A 12,027-nucleotide genomic window follows, 5' to 3' on the forward strand; every position below is an offset into this window, starting at 1 on the left:
CTCAGGAATGCACTCCTGGGAGAGGCCCTGCACCTCCTGCAGCGTTGGAACCTGAGGAAATTGGCCACCAGGAGCTGTTGATTTCCTTCTCCTGTGATCTTCCACCTCTCTGTGTGCCGTGAGTATGGCATTGCTGGAATGATAAAACACCTGATGCAAACAACTCTCATGTATTTAATCAGTGCACTGAGGGAAAGAGTTGGATTTAGGTGCCATAGTGGACTTCCTATTTTGGAAAGTGAGTTAAATAATTATCCATTGCTTTGCAATTTAGAAGTGATGGTGAGAGGTGCTTTGGCCTCATTTGTGTGAATTCTGCAGTGAGAATGGACCAACATGATCTCATTACATTTCTTGCTCTGGAGGACACTCCACACAGAAACAAGGTTCCTTTGTCTTTTGACTAAGTTAATGATTGACCAATATTTGTGGTTATTCCTTTCCTTATTGGAGGTTTCTTTGCTCAGTAAAACTTTCGGTGTGTCTTTAAACTGGATCTTTCAGCTGCGACTTCAAAGCTTTGTCTCCTTGTCTGTGGCAGGAGCAAAGTCTTGCCAGTGTAAAGTATCCTGTAAAGTCTTGAGCAGAGATAACCCCAAGTACAGCTTGAGCTTCTGAACTGCAGGGAGTTGTACACGATGAGGGGGGTGGAGAAAAGATCCCTGCAAGAGGTAGGCTGTATCTTTAAAAACTGCCCAAGAAAACAAGTCGCTTACTTCCTTCTGAGTCTAGGCCTCTTTGTTTGTTTTTGGAGAATTACTGCTGCCTGGGTGTTTTAGCTTGTAAAATAATCACATGGGAACTCAAGGGATTGGCAGTGCAATAATCCAACAAGTTCCAATAACAAGTTCTCTTTGCCTTGGCCATCAGGGTTTTACTTTGCTGGTCCCTTTGACGCGGAGAAGCGGCAAGTGCCAGCTGGCAGTGCTGGACTTTCGGGCACCTGGAATGTCCCATCAGCACCTGCCTCAGGAACTAGGCTTAAGCTTGTCTAGCCAAGAATTCCAGGATCATGCTGAGGCCAAAAACTTGGTTGGATTTGGATTTCTGTGACTAGGAATGGACATGTTGGAGGCAAGACTGTGGAGTGGAACTGTGGTACTGCCCTGCTCTTCCTGCTGCCTGTAGTAGGGGTGAGCAGGACTGAGCAGGGAAACAGGGCTCAGTTGGACAGCCAAGTTGAGAAGCTGTCAGTGTTTGTCAGATAATCGTTTTAGAAATAAATCTGTTACGACGTGGCTCTTCCAGACCTCTAGATAGAGCCATCTCTTGGGGATGCCAAGCTTCTGTTTTTCAGAGCCTGTGAGCACTGAGCTCTTAACTGCAGTTTTGTTTAGAGGTTAGGGAATGTTTCCCCCAAGCTTAGTAAAGAAAAAGTCCTACATGGCAAAATTACTTATTTTAGGGTTGGTGTAAATCTTGACATGAAATGGTTTAACCTAATCAAGCAATGCAATGTTTTAATAAAGCTGCCAAGAAAGAAGTAAGGGCTGTAGTTGTGCTCATTATTGCACAGAATAAATCTTCCAAGCCCTGCACAAAAATGGGCAGAACAGAAGACAAGTTGGCTCTCCTGTTTCTAGGCTCAGCAACAGATCAAGGCATTAAGACTGGCTGCTGCTTGCAGTGTGGGGAAAGGTGCTCCTTCCAGCCTTTTCCAGCAAGGTGACATTGTCCTGTCCCTAAGGGGACTGCTGTAGCTCTAAACTATTTGAGTGGGAGTCTGTGATTTGAGGTTTAATTTGGTTTTTGCTGAATAATACCTCTTTCTTGGGGCATTCACTTGACACTTAACCCATTTTGCTGTTGCCCAGAGAGGTTGTGGACTTGCCATCCCTTGAAGTGGTCAAGGCTGGACAGGGTTTGGAGCACTCTGGTCTAGTGGAAGGTGTCCCTGCCCATGGTAGGGGGTGGAATGAGACGAGCTTTAAGGTCCCTTCCAACCCAACCCAGTCTGGGATCCCATGATTCTCTGTAATAGAACTTCCCTTTCTTTCCCTCTTGCCAGGGTTTCCTGCAGAAGCTTTGTATAAAGCCAAGCCTCTGGCTGGGGTTGCTCCAAAACTACCCATCATCCCCTACCTAAAAAGGGATGTGTTTTTATGCAATCACGTCTTCAAGGGCTTTGAGGCCAAAGGGGTCTGTGCTTGTGGGCTCTTGGCAGGTGCACTGAAGATTGTGAAGAGATGAGAAGCACGAGCGCTTCTCTGCAGGTTCCTCTGCTCTGCCTGATGGCCACAGAATCACAGAATTCTGAAGGCTGGAAAAGACCTTTAAGGTCCTCAACCCAGCACCGTGCTCACCCCTAAACCACGTCTTCAAGTGCCACATCCATGTGGTTTTTTGAGCACTTCCAGGGATGGTGACTCCATCCCCGCCCTGGGCAGCCTGTTCCAGGGCTTTACAAACCTCGGTGTTATCTTCTGGGTGCAGTGAATAGTTTGGATTTATGATGCTTACGTAAGAGCTGTGAAGAGGAGGTATCTTTGTTGGCAGTTCAGTGTTGCCAGGCCTTTGGCTTAGTCACACACTAGGAGAGGAGGCATCTGGCAGCAGCAAACCCCGCTTTTATTCTGTTCTTCGCAATTAAGCTCCTGTTTACCTTGAGGTTTTCTGATGTATTATTAATCCAGTTTTTGTTCTTAAACCCTTCCTAGGGAAAAAGTGGGTTTAAAGTGTGCTTTAAAACCAAATTGGTTTTATTTTTTCACTCAGCTGTGAGTCAGTTGACTGCATTTTGTGACTGCATACAAAGGCCTTAATTTCAACTCTGACTAAAAGGGAATGACTTTTGTGCTGTCTCTGTTCAGCTTTAAAAAAGGAGCTAAGTGAGCTCTCCTGACTCAAGGTGTGTGCAGTGACTGGTGTGAGAATGCAGCTGTGGTCAAAGCTACTGGTCAGGACATCTAAGATAAGACTTGTGAAAGAAAAATAGACCCCCTGGAAGTATCAGAAGGCATCCCCTGCATTAAGGAAGCTGCAGTTAAATCAGGTGCTGATCTTACTTGCTGTGATGCCTGGCATAGATCCATGGCTGCTTAGCTGGAGAACTGAGCCAGCCACAGGCAGCTTTTGGAAACAAATAGGGATGAAAAAGGATTTGTCCTCCAGATGCATCAAATCTTCACTCTTCAAACAAGGGTGTGTAAGTAGCCAGCAGTGTGGACATTTAATCACGTTTTTTATGAATTGAGCCAGTGTGCAACATCATCTCTTGCCCACACACATGTCCAAAGCTGATCCAGATGCTGCTCAAGGCAAGCTGACTTACCAATTTCTTTGGGGAGGGATGTGTTTGAGCTCTGAGAAATGCACATCAAAAGCTGCAGATAATCAACCATTCCCTTCCAGTGAGGAGAAGATAAACTCCATGTTATTGGCATTTCTAGTCCCAGAGAGGGCTGGGTGAGGTTTGCCAGCTGTTCCCTGGTCAGGGAAGGAAGGAGGTTGTAGAATTGTTTCCTGCATGGGCCCTGGGCCTGGCTCAGAGCTGTGGTGGTAACTGGTGGGGCAGTCTCACAATAGGGTTTTGCCTAATTTCCCAGACATCCTCACTTTGAACTCATGTTTAGGCTGGAAGGGATCAGCCCAAACCTCCTGCTGCAGTGGGGTCACTGAGAGCAGCCTGTCCAGGAATGTCCAATTGGGGTCTGAATATCCCCACGGCTGGAGATTGCACAACCTCTCTGGGCAGCCTGTTCCAGTGTGTGACCACTCTCATGGTCAGAAAGGGTTATCTTGTGCTCAGATGGAATTTTCATGGGTGTGTTTGTGCCTTGTTCCTGCCCATCAGGTACTTGGGCACATTGATATGATCATCTCTGAGCAGTCAGAGCTCTCTCAACCTATTCTTGCACGAAATGCTCCAGCCCCTTCATCCTCTTCTGGTCCTTTCCTGGATTTTCTCCTGTAAATCCATATCTTGTACAGGGGAGCCCCAATGTAACAACACTCTTCCAGGTGTAGCCTCACTGATCACCTCCCTCCCCATCCTTCAGTCCCTTCAGAAAGGGAAGGAAATCGTGCCTTTCATTTACAACCACAGTCGTCATTAGGAATAACAACAGCAAAATCCCAAACCCAGTTGTGTAAAAAGTATTATTTCCAATGCAGCTTGGTTATAATTTTAAGAATATTTTCATGCATAGACTTCTTATATCAGAAAAATATATGTAAAGAGAGGGAGAGAGTGGAAACTACTGAATATAGATTTTGGGAGTGGTGTGCATTGCAGTGATGGGCTGTACGGGGGCAAAATGCATTTGTTTTATGAGGAAATAGCTAGGGAAAGGGCAGCAGGGAAAGAGGAGTGCTGCAGGAATAAATGGCCACCAGGAATTTCAAATTCAGACACTGGAGGAGGTGAGAATTTGTACTGGCTAAATGAATTGGGTGGAAAATACCATTGTCCAAAACTGTAAACTCAAATACTGCTATTTTTAGACTTGTTATTCCTGTTTGGGTTTTTTTCTCAGTGGGTTATTTTGGCTCTAGTGACCTGGAGGTGTGATTTTTGTAGACGTCTAAGACGTGGCAGTCAAACTTTCTTTGCAGAGCAGAGTCTGGTCTTTGCAGTGACAGTACTGCTGGTGTGATTTTCTGTGCCACTCGGCCTATTCCTTAGCAGCTTTCTTACCAGCACCTTTCAGGCTTTGCTGCAGCTGAGTTTTACACATCCAAACAGACTACCAAGATCAATGGAACATTCCTTTTATATGTAAAGAATATAAAGAAGCTCTCCAGGTTGGATGGGGCTTGGAGCAACCCCATGGCAGGGGGTGGGACAAGATGAGCTTGAAGGTCCCTCCCAGCCCCATTCTGTGATTCCATGAATCCCATTTGCCTTGACGGGGGGGGTGTGCCTGCAGAACAGCCAGCAGAGATTTGGGAGCAGAGCTGTGGGTGCTCCCTGCCGTGTCTCTCTCCCTGCTCTCACCTGTGCTCCATCCTTGAGTGAGGAGCTGCGTGGGGGTAGCAAGTCTGAGCAGGAGCACCTGGCACAGGGCTTGGAGTAGAGCAGGAGAGGTGTGGTGAGACCCTGTGGGTCTGGCATTCCTCTTTCAAATACTCATTCCAGCAAGTGTTTATTGGCTATTACATCTAAGCTGTGTATTTACAGATTCTGATCGTGTTTCAGCTGGAGAGCTTTAACAGTGGAGTCCCCCATCTCCAACCTGCCTTTTGAAAGCAGTGTTATATTTAGCTGTTTTTTTTTATTACTGGCAACTTCAGCAGTTGAAATTGGACCTTGGGGCTTCAAAGCAGCTGCTTGCTTAAGGAAGCATTGCTGAATAAAAGCTCCCTGCTCTGCTCCCCTCCCCCTGCTTTACTACACTCCCAGCTGTGTGAGTCCAGCAGCAAGGAAGGGAAGTTGGCCTTGAAGTGAATCTAAAGAGGAAAGAGAGTGGGAAGAGGAGAGGTGGAGTCAGCCGGGGAAATGCAATAGCAGCCCGCAGCGTGGGAAGATGAGAAAGCAGCAGCAAAGGCACTGATGGTTCAAGCTCTGTGCGGGGGAGCTCTGCAGAGCAAGGGCTGAATAGAGGGGAGGACCAAGGAGTTTAAAGAGTGAGCACACTCAGAGAAAAGGCAGGGATTGTACTCCTGGTTCTTTCTGGAGTAACAATCAAAGGAAAAAGGTAAGGGGGACAAGGAGGAAGCAAGTGAAGTCGGTGCCAAATTCCGCTTCAAATACGAGCCTTTAATAAACAAGGGGCTGTGAAAGCTGCAGGACACTTGGAAATGTCTTTGGTGTAATGCAGGAAGCAAAGAATACTAAACAGGGTTGTGAGAATGCTGTAGACATGAATCTCCTATTTCATTATATTCTTATTTTGGTTGTGTAACTGTGCTCTAAGCTGGCCCTGGCAATACATGTTTTAATCCTTAGTGCAGCTCAAGTGTTACTGTATTTCATGGTATGAAAGTAACTGTCAAATACAATTTTTAAAAAAAAAATTAACTATTTTTTTTTCCTAAGGGATTAACAGAAACCTGGAGACAGTAGGATGGTATTTACCTTCTACAGCACTCCTGCCTTCAATAGAGAATAGGGTGGCTTTTAGCCAAGTCTAACACATTCAAGTTGAACTCCACATATTTTAGGCAGCTTTTGGTAACTAAATCAGTTTTAAATGCACTGAGTAAAAGTATCAGGCTCAGCTCACTTTGAACTGTTAAAAATGACTTGACTGCAACTTTGAAGGCTTGGAGGGAGTTGAAAGTATGTGCAAAAGGAAACAAAGTTTGGGGTAAAACTTCGCTGGTATCTTTTAGAGCAGTGCAGTACGTACTCTGTAGTCCCATTTTGTCAGACCACTGTGGGTGCAATTAGTCCCTGTGGTTGCTAATGGCTCTCACCTTTCAGTGAGGGTGTATTTCTCGCTCCCTTTGAACCAGAAGGAGGTGGAGCTCAGAAGTGGCTGGCTCAGCTTTTCCATGGGGCTTGAAGCAGGCCCCTCAGTGTGGGGCCCTGTGCCCCAGCCAGCATCTTACCACAGAGACATCTCTCTTATCTGAGATTTATGAGGCTGGCAGTAGGGTTGGGCTTGAGTGGTTGTGCAAACAGGGTGGCCAGCGGGACAGGGCTGGTTTTTTGCTGTGCTGCAGTGCAGCCCCCCCCAGTACAGCTGTATCTCCCCTTGGTTACTAAACCCACAACTATTTAGGTAGTCCTGGGTAACAGCAGTGCTTTGCTTACCCTTTCTTTCCTTTGGCAATGGTAACAGACCAGTGACTCACTAGAAAAGACACAGAACTTTCTTCCAAAGATTTTCAGAATTTAATTTGACTCTGAACTTCATTCTGCTGGCTGAGTACTGCTAGAATGCTAAATCTTCCTTGTTGGGTCCCTTCAGCTGCTGGAAGGCCACAATAAGGTTACCCCAAAGCCTCTTCCAGACTGAACTATCCCAATTTTCCCAGCCTTTCCCTATAGCAGAGGTGCTCCAGACCTCTGATAATTTCTATGGCCTCCTCTGGACTCTCTCCAGCAGCTCCACATCTTCTGCTGTTGGCCCCAGGGCTGGAGGCAGCTCTGCAAGTGGGGTCTCACCTGAGCACGGCAGAGGGACAGAATTCCCCCTCTCCTGCTGCCCACACTGTGGGATCAGCCCAGGGCACAGGGGGGTTCAGGGCTGGGACAGGTCTAGCTCTCACCCACCAGCACCCCCAAGTCCTTCTCCCAGGGCTGCTCCATCTGCTCATCCCCAGCCTGGATTAATTCTGGGGGTTGCCCGGACCCCAGTGCAGCAGCAGCACTTGGTCTTGTTAAGCCTCATGAGATTCCCAGGGACCCAGTGCTCGAGCTTGTCCGGGTCCCTCTGGCTGAGCCCATCCTTCAGGTGCGTCACTACCACTCCTCTGGCTGAGCTCTGCACGCTCCAGAGGAGCTGATGCTGTTGCATGGTTTATCTGCAGCTTTATATCCTTCCCCATTGGATCACCAGCTCTGTTTTCAGAGGAACTTGCTGTTGATCCTGGTTTCTCTGTAGGCTTGGTGAGCCCACCCACTCCACTCGCCTCTTGCCTGTGTGTAGCAGGTCTGCTCTAAGAGCAGAGCAACGCTGCTGTAGGAGCAGCTTTCACCAAGCTGCAGCTGAAAGCTGCATTTCCATACGGCTGCCTTAAAAGAGAACAGCTTGCTTTGGGCTTTCTCTTGTGGCAGAATGCCAGGCTCCCCCACCTTCCTGCTGGGGTTGTGGCGGCTTGCTGAATGATAGGATAAATCCACTTTTTCCCCCCCTTCCTTCCTAGCTCTCTGCTGAGGGACTCATGCAAGCCCTTCTCTCTGAAAGGCACGTTAGAAGCCTTAAAATGCATAAGAGTATCAAAGTGTGACGTGAGAGAATAATCTACATAATCAGATTTTGGGGTTTATCTAGGCTTTTTGTACAGAAAAGGCCGTGTATGGCATGTTCAGTGCTGAAATCTGGACTGTGACCTCCTCTTTCATCCTTTTCTCTGTTTATTTAACCTGCAAAAAACGTCTCCTTTTGGCCTAACTGGCATGGAAATAAGTATTGGAGGCCAGAGGAGAGCTTGAAGTGACTCTTCAAGTAGCAAAGGCCTAAAATCAATGAGGTGGATTTTTTTTTAAGACAAGAGTATCCATGCTAGCAAAGAGGTACCAGATGAAAAATGGGGAATAATTCAGCTTGTCTGATGAGGTTTCAGGAGACAGTGGACCAGGTGAGTCTGGATTTGGATGTTACCCATTATCAGGCTTGGCTGATTTTAAAGAAGGGTTTTGATGGTTGAGGCTGTGCTGTAGGTGGACTCAGACTGAGGGTACACACCTCCAAAATGTGTTCTCTCTGCAGTGGTCCTGGTCATGCTGGATAGGGCAGTGAAGTGCTGCCTCTCCTGGAGGGGATCAGGAGCAGTTAGGTACACTTTGTGCTGGAGGATTTCAAATCTGATGCAACCAAATGAGCTGTAGCTGAGGCTGGACTCAACACTGGTTTGCCCCTGAGGTCTCAGAGCAGATGGTGAGAAGGTAAAAAGGTGATTCTGAGCAGGACCAGGGTTGGCAGCCTTTGAGATTAATTTTTTTTTTGAACAAACAACAGCATGAATGGGCATGAAATTCAGGATGCCATAATGTTTTGAGCCATCTGTGACCTATTAGATTATGATAATGATGAGAACAGCTAGAGTTTAATAATAACTCAGTGCCTCAGACAACCTGGGGAAGGGTAAATCCAGAGTCATCCATCTGTGCTTTGCTGGAGCTGCTCTTGGGGAGGATCCTGGAAGTGGTATCCTTTGAGGGAGCAAGGAATGAATATACAATGATTTCTCTAGCTGAACTTGTTTGTGAAATGCTGGCTTTTCCCAGGAAAGCACATATAAAAATAGCAGTCAGCCCTCTCTAGCCATGGAGCACATGTCTGTAGGCTCAGCTTTGCAGCTCACCAGTTGCTGCAGCTTCTCCAAAGAGGTTAAAATGCCTCTGTAATGGAAGTGACCTGAGCACTGGCATTCATTATTGCATTCCCCCACCTCTAGGCTGCTGCTTGGAGTCCGAGGCGTTTAAATGAGTTGTTCCAAATGGAGTCCTTAAATTCTTCAGTGCCTCTGATGCCAGTGGGGAGAGCTCAGCTGTGCTCCCCGGGCCGGTTGTGTGTCCCCAGCGAGCCTGAGCTCTGTGTAAACCCCACTGTGAGCACTGCACATTCTTTCCTGTGCCTTCCCCTCTCATCTGGCTTACTCCTCAGGCGCTTTCATTTGGCAGAGCTTTACCAAAGTGCATAGACATGGAGCTCCTTCTGCAAGGACCTCTGCAAGGTCTTCCTTCAGCTGAAAAAAATCACATTTATTCAGCTTTCCCAAGCTGAATGTTTTCTTCAGCAACATGGAGTGGCTCTGCTTTTGGCTGAAGTCTGTGTCAGACCAGTATAGAAATTAGGCAGCTGCCCAAAAGTCTGCCAAGGGGCAAAACCTACTTGCCATGAAAGCTTTTAACAAATGAGATTGGTAGGTAAGTCCATGACCACCTGGGCTCCTGTGCAGCAGGATTCCTGTGGACATCAAAATCCTGAACGAGTTCAGCCTCCCCTGAACTAGTCTGATGTTTTAGAAGTGACCTAATTGAAAATACAGCCAGTAATGTAATTATCATCAGGAAACAGCTCACCTTCTGTTGCTTAATTATATTTTCCTTGTATACTTAGTCTGTTTCAAAGAAGCTGCCTTGGATGGCACACAGGGTTTGCCTTTAATTACTGTTGTATGGTAATTGTCATGTAATTATGCTGTTACAAATATAAAGTGCATGTATGATTGTGGGGCAGTGATTTATGGCATGTAAGCATATTTTAAAAGTGTTAGAGATGTTCTCCACGCAGGATTGCTAAGCCCTTTAATGACAGGAGTCACTCACAGCCATCCAGTGTTTTAATTTCCCAGTGTTTAAGGTCTCCTGTAATAATGCTACTTCATCATCAAGTCAGTACTTTGGGAATTACACTGGTTGCTTGTGGTGAGGTATTTAATAATCCTCATCATGCTTGCATAATTTGCTAGTGCAGAAATAAATTGGGCGTCGTGATAGGGCAAGGGGGAATGGCTTTAAGTTGAAAGAGTAGATTTAGATTGGATATTGGGAAGAAATCCTTCCCTGGGAGGGTGGGCAGGCCCTGGCACAGGGTGCCCAGAGCAGCTGGGGCTGCCCCTGGATCCCTGGCAGTGCCCAAGGCCAGGCTGGACATTGGGGCTTGGAGCAGCCTGGGACAGTGGGAGGTGTCCCTGCCCGTGGCAGGGGGTGGAATGGGATGAGCTTTAAAGTCCTTTCCAACCCAAACCATTCCATGATTCTGTGATGCTACAGGGAGTGTTTTGGTACCAATATGTGCTTCAAGGTGCTCAGTGTGTGCTGGTTGAACAAAGGACTGGTTTTAATCCCCTTGTTAAAAGGATGGAGGTTGAGTTCAGTGTTAGCACCTCACCTGTGCACACAGGAGCAGTGACTTTGCAATCCTCTCCTTCTGCTCACTTACCTGATAGCTCTGCCAGGGCACCTCTGAAGATCAAATTTGTTCTGAAAGGACACAGGATCTCTGGAGTTTACCTTTGTATTAATTACTTTCATAAACAGGTCATGACCCCAGAGAGGTGACAGAAGAGGTTTTGAATCCTTTACTCCAAAAAAACTCCACGAGGGGCTGTAGCACTGGAAACCTGAGCCCAGAGCTGATGTGAATGAAGTTATTGATGGCTGAGTGTGCTGAGCACTGTAGCATCCAGTTGCTTGCAGATGGAAATTTGGGAGCACAGTAATTCGTGTATCATTAACCTTCATTCACAATTTAAAGGTGCTTGTGGTTGGTTGGTTTTTTTGCCCCAGGCTCTTTATTCATAACTTCCTACATTACTCCCCTGCTGCAGTGTGCTTTGTGATAGAACTTCTGGTTTATCACAGGATTTGCATTTCTTTTTAAGGTGTTTTCAGAAGTTTTGGGCTGCACTGAAGGGACAACAAAAACTGTAGGCTATGTTTAAGTGCTAGTCCCTGAAACAGCAGTGAAACCCTTGCTGTCCTGGTGATAGCAGAGGGAGACAGTCCCAGAGATTCCTGGCTGGGAAAAAAACTGCAGAGGCACCCACTGGGCAGGACCTTGTACAGCAAGTACTTTATGATGGGTGATTGTAAGTTGCCTGGGAAAGGCTTTCTGAGCACACTGTGGTTCCTGGAATTAACATTTTCACCCTGGATTTCTGTGGTACATATTGTACAAACGAAAGTTGTGTTGGGAAAATAAATCTCCAGTTTTGTGCTTGTGCTAAAGCACAAATGCTATTCTTGTGTTATATTCCCAAATGAAGCAAAACCAAAGTGACTGGACAGAACTCAACTGCATCTGTCTGTTCGCAGTGGAACCGAGCATGAGGCAGTGAAGTGTGACTAAACTGTGCTGGCAAACGCATTTTTATCCTGAATTAAATTTGTCTGTGGGCTTTGGCTCACTGCTCTGCACAAAGGGTGAAACTGGCTGTGAAGAGGACAAAGAGCTCATCATGAGCACACGGAATTGCTCCGACACGCTGCACCGTGGCTTTGCTGAGGCTGGGTTTGCTGCAGACCTGCAGGAGCAGGCTCAGTATGTTTGTAGCCCCAGCTCAGGCACCGGGCAGATAATGTTGTGCAAGTCCCATGCTCGGTGTCCTGGTGGCTGCACAGAGTCGTGTTTGGAGCAGGGTAGATGACAACCAGGGTCACTATTTTCCTGCCCCTTACCCTTGTCAGGCTGGTTACTCGTTGTTTTGCATCTTCCCCTCCGCCCTGAATTTTCTGTTGCTGGAAATGTCAGCATTGCTTAAGTAATTTTATCCTTTCCTTTTAGTCCTTTTTTTCCCTCCAGGCTTGTGTGTTTCCTGGTCGGTGGGATGCTGCCCCAGCATACACACACACAGGCCTGGTCTGCAGTTTGCTAACCCAGCATCTCTGGTACAAGGCTTGCAGGAGACATGAGCTGATCCTTATAGGATGCTGAGCTGCCAGCACAGCCAAGGACTTCCCCCAAGGCTGGG

At 47.0% G+C, this 12,027-nt stretch overlaps 1 protein-coding gene across 2 annotated transcripts in view; it reads left to right on the forward strand.

Annotated features, from left to right (window-relative positions):
• TRPM8 (transient receptor potential cation channel subfamily M member 8) overlaps nucleotides 1–12,027 on the forward strand; it is an 87,533-nt gene that overhangs the window by 6,885 nt on the left and 68,621 nt on the right. For both annotated transcript variants that reach the window (XM_039555156.1, XM_039555155.1), the window contains exon 2: nucleotides 6–118. The gene's annotated coding sequence lies outside the window, so the exon portion shown is untranslated. The remainder of the gene's footprint in view (nucleotides 1–5; nucleotides 119–12,027) is intronic.

Source organism: Corvus cornix, chromosome 7, assembly GCF_000738735.6.
Source record: "Corvus cornix cornix isolate S_Up_H32 chromosome 7, ASM73873v5, whole genome shotgun sequence".
Taxonomy (NCBI): domain Eukaryota; kingdom Metazoa; phylum Chordata; class Aves; order Passeriformes; family Corvidae; genus Corvus; species Corvus cornix.